This window comes from Elaeis guineensis, chromosome 8 (assembly GCF_000442705.2).
Source record: "Elaeis guineensis isolate ETL-2024a chromosome 8, EG11, whole genome shotgun sequence".
NCBI lineage: Eukaryota > Viridiplantae > Streptophyta > Magnoliopsida > Arecales > Arecaceae > Elaeis > Elaeis guineensis.
In genome coordinates, this window is record NC_026000.2 from 113,044,714 (window position 1) to 113,055,285 (window position 10,572).

Sequence of the window (10,572 nt, forward strand, 5' to 3'; positions counted from 1 at the left end):
AATATAAAATTAGAGCATATTTATGAAAAATAGATGCTGATTTAATTAAGTACTTTTAAGCATCAAAATAATGTAAAATTTTTGAAAAATTTAATGCATATTTTTTTTATTTTTTTAGATAAAAATTAGAGCAAAATTGAGTGAATATATACTAAAAAATAAATTTTATTACCTTCGATGCACGGTGGACTGATCGGTCAGTCCACAGAATCAAGGGCGCGGTCTATAAAAACAGTTCGTGATTCATAGGTGCTGTCCACAGTAGAAAGAAGGCTTTTTTTTGCACTGATCGACGGTCCAAATCAAAACTATCACATGATCCAACGGCTGTGGTGGCATCCGACTTTGTTAAGGAGAGATTTGCATCATTCAATGACTGAAATTCTATCTGGAGTGCAATCGGACAGTCAGAAATGCATCCAACTTTGATAAGGATTAAAACATCAGATTTTGAGCTGATCTGGATGGTTCAAAGGCGATCCGATGGTCAGAAATTAATGTAAAGGGTGTTATACGAATTCTAAAGATTTTAGAACTTCTTTTCCTACCAAAAAAATATAAAAAATTTACCTATAAATAGGGACTCGAGAATAAGTGTAGGAAGGAAAAAAAATTGAAGAAAAAATAAAAAAAATAGAAAAAAAAATTAAGAAGCTTTAGGGATCAAATATTGAAAGATTATGGAGTTAGAAATCTTGATGCGTGGCTAAATCTCTTCAATCTAGAAATATGATGAAGCCTGTAAATAGATTTTTATTTTTTTCTATATTTAATTTTTATGCAATAAAATTATACTTTTATTTTATATTTTTTTATTTTTTTTTGAGGTATTGATCCAGCCTACATGACCTATATCCTCTATTGATGTGCTGAGATTCCTAGATACGGTACGTGCTTTGAAAAGATAGATCGTAGTATATGAATTAAACCTTAGATCTTGTAATTAAATTTAGATAGTTTATACTCCAATAGGATGAGCTGTAATCTACTGATACAGTCTGTACCTCTTAGAGATAAGCTGTACTAATACCTTAATCACAAGAATTAATATTGTAACATAAGAAAAAAAATAAATCTAATTTGCATAGTAGATTCAAAATTTTTGAGTTATTTCCTTGAATTATTTTTTTTATAAATTAATTTATATTTTTAATTTAATTTTTACTATTCTATTTCTTTTTAATCCTTCTACAATCAATTCTTTTTTATTTCTTCTTAAAAAAAAGATAATCGCCCTAAATCTCCTTGAAAATGATCTCGACTCATCCTATCTATATAATTTGAGTTAATTTTTATTCTTGATCGCCTACGACAGTGATCAAATTTTGGCACCATTATCAAAGATCTAGATATGATTATTTTTTTTAAATAAAATTTTTTTAGTCTTATTCTTAGTTTATTTTTATTTGCTTTCTAATTTGCTTAGTTCTTTAGTCAAACTTATTTTTTTTCAAAAAAAAAAATCTCTACATTGACACCTCATAATCTACTTAGAAAATTAGATACTTAATCACAAAACTTAAAAAGTAAAACAAATCAATTTACTTTTGACTAACTACCAAATCTGGCCATCTTTTCTTCTTGCATTACATAAGTCCATAAAATATCTTAAGGGCACAAACCCTAAACAAGATAAGGTAAAGATTTCATCACCCTTCCTTGACCCACAAATCACTATCCTGCATATTGTATTGACTTAAACTTTAACTTAAAATCAATTAGACGTTGACCCCTAAGGACTCTCGAGCTCAATAGGATAAGGAATCCAAAGAGTTGGACCGAGTTAGGGTTAGTTAGTTTGACTGGTGTCTAGAAAAGTGGTTCAGGGACTACGTCCTGAAGGAAGGTGGTTATTTAATTAGTTCCATTCACTTACCTAGTCAACTCAGTTGGTGTTTAAGAAAAGCAACGGGGGGACCCCCTCTAATCTTACACTTATCTAGCTAGTTGAGTGGCTAGTCTTTTATCTGAAATACTTAAAAGCAATCTTAACAATTAGGAGCTGTCTAGATCTAGGGTTACCCTTAGCTAGGATTGTTTGCATAACTTAATTACTAACCTACAACCATTAACCCTAATTAAAACACTCTTCTCTATCATCTCTTGATTTAGGACTCCTTAAGTTCTCATCTTTAGAATTCTCTTCTCATCTATCTCTTTTTCCTCTTCTCTTTAAAAAAAATAAAAAAAATTATAAAAATAAGTGAAAATTCTTAAATTTTTTTTTTGAACAAGGATATTTGGTCGATTAGTGAGAATTGATTCAAACCCTATCCTAATCTAAGAAAATTTTGAGTCCACAATGAATGAAATCAATCAACCTCAGGTCCTAAAAGATCTTTGCTATCTTGTTGGGTCAGTCCAACCATCTTGTATCAGACTTTTCCAAACCAATGCAACAACTTTAGAAATTAAATCTCAAATTATTAACATGCTCCCTAAATTCACTGATAATGAAGATGCATATATTTTTATTAGAGAATTTGAGGAAGTATGTGACACCATGAGGAATACACCAAATGTTAGATGATGTTATTAAACTTAGGCTAATTAATTTTGCTCTCAAAGACAGTGCTAAGAAATGGTTATATAGTCTGCCCAACTACTCGATCACAACTTTGGGAAAGATTTGTAAAAACTTTCTTAAGAAATTTTTTTTCACATCATAAAATAGCTAAGTTAAGAAATAAAATTAATCAATTTTATCAATTTGAGGGTGAGTCTTTCTGAAAGTATTTTGATCATTTCAAAAACCTTTTAACCTAATGCCCACACCATGGAATTGAGACTTGGAGACTATGCCAAACCTTTTATGAGGGACTAGATCCGAACTCTAGAACCATACTAGAGTCAATGTGTCAGGGCCAGTTTATGTATAAGAAAGTCAATGAAGCCTGGCAATGCTTAGAGGATTCAGCAGAAAAGAACCCGTAGTGGGAAGCAACTAGGGAACGTACAAGAGGCACTATGCACCAAGTATCCACATTCCTAGCTACAGAGGCCAAAATAGATACTATACTATGTAGGTTAGAGGCCTTAGAACTCAAGGGACACACCCAAGTGAACCAAGTTTCAACATCTACTTACAATGGATGTAATGCCACAGACCACACGATGGAAGGATATCCTTTCTTGATGGATCCAGTCAAGAACGAAGTAGCACAGGTTAATGCTGCCTACTACAAATCTACAATGACCCTTATGCGCCAACATATAATCCAGGATGGAGGAATTACCCTAACTTTTCTTGGTCATAAGAATCAAATCCCAGTAGACCTATCCTTAATCAATCCAATCAAAGGCCCACTCAACCATCAAATTATTCACAAGGCTTCAACAATGATCAAAGGCTTAATACACTAAAAAAAGGATTAGAGATTTTAATAAAAACTACTTCTGATAGTATACAATTTAATGACCAAAAGCATAATTCACTAGAGAAAAGTTTTGAAGCTTGACAAAAAATATAAACAATTTCATGCAAACCACAGGCCAACTTGTAAATTCAAACACCCAAGCTATTGTCCGTCTAAAAATGCAATTAAGTCAATTGGCTACCACCATCAGTGAAAGAGAAAAAGAAAAATGGCCAAGCCAATCTGAACCTAACCCAAGAGCCCAAATTGGTCAACAATCTCAACCTGAAGGTCGATTCAACCATGTAAATGCCATTCATACCTTAAGGTCTGGGAGACAAGTAGACAATCCGATAGATATAACTGAGAACCAAGAAAACTAACTAACTGAACCATAGACTGATCAGACTAAGTCTGACAAGCCTGAATCAATAGAGATTGATGAGCCATCCAAGCCAATTACAGAACCCATCACTAGGTTCAAGCAAGTTGAGACATCAATCACCAATCCTATAGCTCTTTTTTCAAATAGACTTAGGTCCAACAGACACTTAGCCCACATGGATCAAATCTTAAAGATATTCAAATAAGTGAAACTAAATATTCCTCTGCTAGATATGATCCAACAAGTTTTCACTGACACTAAGTTCTTCAAAGACTTATGCACAAAGAAGAAGACCACTAATATTTCCAAAAAAGTCTTCTTGGCAGCTAGTGTGAGCTCATATCTTTCAAGCCACATACCAGTCAAGTACAAAGATTTAGGATCTCCTACAATCTCATGTGTCATTGGGAAACTATCATTGATAGGGCCTTGTTAGACCTAGGGACTAGTGTGAATATCTTACCTTATTCGGTCTATGAGAAATTGGGGATAGGAGAATTAAAGCCTACAAAAATTACATTGCAATTGGCAGACTGATCAGTGAGAATCCCCAAGGGAGTTGTGGAGGATGTGCTAATCAAGGTCAGTGATTTCATTTATCCTGTGGATTTTGTAATCCTAAAAACTGAACCAGTGTCAAATCCAAAAGATCACATCTCAATCATCTTAGATAGATCATTTTTAGCAACCATCAATATCCTGATCAACTGTCATGATGGACTCATGAAGCTCTCATTTGAAAACATATCTATTGATCTTAATATTTTTTATCTTAAAAATAAAAAAGATCAATTAGTTGATGTAAACTTGATCCAGGATGAGATCTATAAGACCATTGACCCAGAAAAAGAAGATTTTAACTGTAATCTCTGGCTAGATCAAAAATTTGAAATAGCTTATAAAATTTTTTCATCTAGTGATCAGAGAGTTCATCCATAATGGCAACCACCTGTCGAATCACTTGTAAAAATGAATTTTTTGAATGAACCAATTAAAGAAATTCAAGTCCAAGAGGTTAATGCCCTGCTTGATTCACCTCACCCACCTTACCCACTTGAATTTGTCAATCTAATAATTGATACGGGATAAGTGAGGTAGAATTAGTATGGTCTGACTGAAGATGATAAACTTAGGGCTCTTTGAGAGGCAACCCAAATTTTTTTATTTTATTTTAACTAATCTTCATTTTTTTTAAGAATAAAAGACTACTCTATGTGGAAGCACCTGTCAATAATTTGGTCTGACTGAAGACAATAAACTTAGTATTTTTAAGAGGCAACCCAGTTCTAGCTTTTGCTTTTATTTTTTTTTTTTAATTTTGTTTAAGTTAATCGAGGCTTGCTTCGTATCTTTTGTAGAGATTTGAAGACAAAATTGACTAAGTTGGGGGGAGAACTAATTTTGAAAAGACTTTTGGATCAGGTGACATCTCTCTTTTTTTTTCTCTTTGCATGCATCCTTCATTTTTTCTATTCTATTGAGGACAATGTCGATTAAGTTGGGAGGAGAATAAAAAAAAATTAAATTTTTTTTTAAGTCCTCAAGTAAGTTAGTATTTAACATTTAAGCACTTGATTATACTTAAAAATCAAGTTAAACCAAGCATTTTTTAAAAAAAATTGATGTACAAATTAGAGAGTTTGTGAGATATTGAGGGATCAAGTATTAAGAAAACTCAATAAAGAGTTAAGTTTAGAACTTAAACAGTTTTTTTTATATATTTTTAAATTTTTCTACCAGCATCAAAGAAGAGTTTACTTCTTATGGACTTGTGTAGGGTAACTATACGTTTCTTCATATTTAAAAGAAAAAAGAGAAGAGTTTTCAAGTACTTCATGCTGAGTAACCAAGTCTCTTTGTCTAAGCAAGCATTGAGTTTCACATCAAAAGGTATGAAGGGCAAAGAAGCTTTGTTGTAAAGCTAGTTTTAACTCGTAGCCTGTTTGATTCGAGTAAATAGATCCGAGAGGTATTCTATACCTAATGCCCTAAAGCCATCTGATTTGGGAGTCATTGGCTAAAAACTCGCTACATTGATCAAACAGAAAGTTTAGGGGATTAAGATACTCAATAGTGGTACAACGTAAAAAAAAAAATAACAACAATAATAAATAAAGGATGAAAGTAACAATATACTTTCATATTGATTAGTATTAATACTCCAATGACATACTTCACTCACGCTCTACTAAACATCAGTGGCTCTTTTGAAAATTATTTGATAAAATTTAAAATTTTAAGTTAAAATTACTTAATTTTAAATTCTTTCTTTACTCAAGGACGAGCAAAGTTTAAGTTGGGGGGTATGATAAGTGACATATTTTTATATTTATTATAAATATTTTTGATAATTTATGATGCTAACATCTTCTTAAAAACCTAATTTCATGAAAAAATTAGATTTTCTTACAAAAATAAATAATTTAAAAAAATATAAAATTAAAGCATATTTATGAAAAATAGATGTTATTTTAATTAAGTACTTTTAAGTACCAAAATAATATAGAATTTTTGAAAAATTTAATGCATATTTTTTCTTATTTTTTTAGGTAAAAATTGGAGCAAAAATCGAGTGAAAATATCCTAAAAAATAAATTTTATTACCTTCAGTGCACGGTGGACTGGTCGGTCGGTCCACAGAATCAAAGATGTGATTCACAGGAATAGTTCACGATCCACAGTGGAAGGAAGGCTTTTTTTTGCACTGATTGACAGTCCAGAGCAAATCTATCGTGCGATCCAACGGCTGTGGTGGCATCCGACTTTATTAAGGAGAGATTTGCACCATCCAATGGTTGGAATTCCATTTGGAGCACGATCGAATAGTCAGAAACACATCTGACTTTGATAAGGATTAAAACATTAGATTTTGAACTGATCTGGGTGGTTCAAAGGCGATCCGATGGTCAGAAATTAATGTCAAGATTATTATACGAATTCTAAGGGTTTTAGGACTCCTTTTCCTATCAAAAAAAATATAAAAAATTATCTATAAATAGAAAACTGGGAATAAGTGTAGGGAGGAGAAAAAATTAGAGAAAAAGTAAGAAAAAAATAGAAAAAAAAATCAAAGAGCTTTAGAGATCAAATATTGGGATATTATGGAGCTAGAGATCTTGATGCGTGGCTAAATCTCTTCAATTCAGAAATACAATGAAGCCTGTAAATAAATTTTTATTTTTTTATATTTAATTTTTATGTAATAAAATTATACTTTTATTTCATATCTTTTTATTTTCTTTTGAGGTATTGATCTAGCCTACACGACCTATACCTCTATTGACGTGTCGTGATCCTTGGATACAGTACATGCTTTGGAGAGATATAGATCGTAGTATATGAATTAAATCTTAGATCTTGTAATTGAATTTAGATAGTTTATACTCCAACAGGATGAGTTGTAATCTACTGATACAGTCCGTACCCCTTAGAAATAAGCTATACTAATACCTTAATCATAAGAATTAATATTGCAACATAAGAAAAAAAAATAAATCTAATTTGTATGGTGGATTCAAAATTTTGAATTATTTCTCTGAATTATTTTTTTTCATAAATTATTTTATATTTTTAATTGAATTCTTATTATTTTATTTCTTTTTAATCCTTCTATAATCAATTTTTTTTATTTTTTTTTAAAAAAAAGATAATCGTTCTAAATCTTCATGAAAATGATTTCGACTCATCCTATCTATATAGTCTGAGTTAGTTTTTATTCTTGACCGCCTACGATAGCGATCATAGGTGCCACAAATACTTTTCATTAATACTATCTCTAGGATATTTAGAATCTATGGTATTCACATTTTGCTCGCATAATTCACAGAAACATCTACATGTAACTGAAAGAGACTGTTATAAGGAAACCACTACCAACTTTATTATTTCCAAAATAAATGGTACAGTGGTCCTCAAAGAAACTAATTATATAATCTTCTTACATTAAGCAAGAAATAAAAATTAGATTCCTACTCGCAGTAGGTACAAAATAACAGTCTCTCAATAATAAAACATCTCAGATGGTAGTCGTAGTGTACGTTCCATAGCCACGACAGTAATTTTTGCTCCATTTTTGATGTGTATAATCATTTCACCATCCCTCAACCTCCTACTATCATCAAGATCCTACAAAGAAGTGTGCAAATGAACACTAGATCCAGACTCAAGCATCCAACTGGACGCAAAAGAAACCGTTAGATTTGTTTCTATGATGAGCATACCTTCTGAAGATCCATCTATCCTCTTATTCTTTAGAGTTGTCAGGTAAGCAGGACAGTTCTGCTTCCAATGGCCATCAATGTTACAATAGAAATATTTTTCTTTATCAGCAGTCTTCTTCTTTGGAATCATCTTTTTCTCCTTCTTCTTGCTCTCTATCTTTTGCTTTTTTATAAACTTTTCTTTTTTTCAGTTGACTTTCGATTGGAAAAAGTCTGCTCCACAGTAAGTACAGAACTCCTTGAACTCTTCAAGGTTCCCTTAGTAATAACCAGCATACTGACCAACTCATAGATGGTGTGCTAGATCTTATTCATATGGAAGTTTATAATAAACTGCCCATATGAATTAGTCAAGGACTACAGAATGAGGTCAATCTATAAGTCTTTATTTATAGACATACCGAGCTTCTCAAGCTCTTCAAAGTCCTTGATCATTATCAAACAATGATTGTGGACCGACTACCTATCACGCATCTTCGCTTTGAAGAGTCGCTTGGACACTTTGTAGTGAGCTGCGTGACTCTATTCACCATACAACTCTTATAGGTGAACTAGCATTTATCTGGTAGTCCTCATGTCCTCGTGTTAGCATTATAATTTGTTAGACATTGACACCAACATGTAGCACCTAACCTTGTTGTCATTATCCAACCACTTCTCATGAGATGCTCTCTAATTAGCGGTCGGACAGACTGATGGAGGGGGGAGGTCCTGATCAAGAACATAGGTCAATTTCTCAAAACTCAAAACAATTTTCAAGTTTTGGATTCAATCCTTAAAATTCGATCTAGTCAACCTTTTGGTTTCTAGGATCCTGGCTAGGAGATTGGAAGCACACATTCTTCTTGTAGAGAGTCAAAGTTTCTAGTTAGATTTTGTAATTGACTTAACCAATTTATTTTAAAAAATTTATTTTAAAAATAAATTAGATCTCCTACTATTTTTCTCAGATCTCCACACTCTTCGAATAGAGATATGAAAACCTCCACGATCAAAAGTTCTAGTGGGTCCTGTGGTTTCATCGATTGACTGACCACCTCACCTAATAGTTATTAGTGATGGGTCAATTGATAAGTGGACAACTTTTTATTTAATATTTTTCTAAACATGATGCAGCCATCTTCGATCTCTAATTTGTGAAGCCTCACCATATCCGAAATATTGGCTCACTTCTTTGTTAAGTCAGACTCACCATTTGCACGAAATGGAGCCATCATTGAGACTCTCACCATATCTAAAATATTGAGCCCAACCCCATCTCCACCCCACAGCATCTCATGCCTAATAGCATTGTTGCATCTTCCCAGTTCAACTGAACCACTGTATCCAGCTGACAACAATCAACCTCAGAAAAGGCCCGCACAACTATAACAGTGGAAGATCACTAGACTTAATATTTTATTAGAAAGATTTGATTTAGATCTCTTTCGTAATTAGTCATAATAGTTATGACTAACCTAGTGGTATGGGCTAGCTCGAGTTCAACAAGTAATCTAATACAAAAATTAATCTCTCAAAATGGTCAGATAAGTTAAGATGTATGGGGGTCCCTCTATTTTTTTTCTTAGACACCAACGAATTGGTCAGATCAAACAACAGAATCAATTAAGTAATCACCATCTATGTGTAAGGTTTGGTGTCAAGGTGAAAGCATGGATTTCAAAGCAATTATTATGAAATCATAAAACCAAAACCTAACTCCAAGATCACCTGATCAGAATTTAAACCATATAATATGCATTAATATCATAATATAAGGTATAGAAACATACCTCTTATCACTAAACCCTCATTTGTGCTCGATCGCTGGCAGTAGTCCGTCAGGGTTTCCATCAGGTGCCCACGTGTTCACCCTTCAACATTGATCCACATGAGGACTCGATCAACCCACTAGCACCTATTTAAAAATTCTCTATAATTAAATTCTAATTTATCAGAATTTAAATGCTATTTGGGCAGAACCTCCTTTCTTGGCTTTGCTATCACCCTGTTGGACCTTTTCTTGCCTTCCTTTCTTGCTCCTTGTCGTCTTAATTTTTATTATAATTCTCTAAACCTTTTGGAAGACTTTTTGTCCTTTATCAGAACCTTGTCTAGGCTAGAGAAGAAGAATAAAGAGAATTGGACAAGATGAGCCTATTGTAAGAAAGAAGGAAGAGTTTGGAATGAGCGATGACTCTTCGGCGTGCACCCCTATTTATATTGCATGTAGGGGTGCAAACCAAGCATCTCACACCCACTCACACCTCATCTCATACCTCCTCTCAATTTCTCACACCCCATTTGATGAGAAAAAGCCATGTGGACATCAAAGTTGGGTTGAAGAGGCGCCTTATTTCAGAAGGACTCTTCGAACTCAACTTACGGTGTTCACATGAGAAGTCGCAATGCTTCTCTTATTGGTGCCATCAACCCATGCCTTTGGATCTGGAAGGAAGCCCATCCAATGGCCAAGATAGAGGGTGCCAACTTCAGGAAGGGTGCAAGAGATAAGGGGCATGGAACAAGTCAAAACAACCTTGAGATTTGACTTGGTCCAAGGGGCGCTTCCAAATGGTGGCGCATGGCTTTATCCTTATCTCTTCTCCTAACTATTCTACGAAGAGTTTAA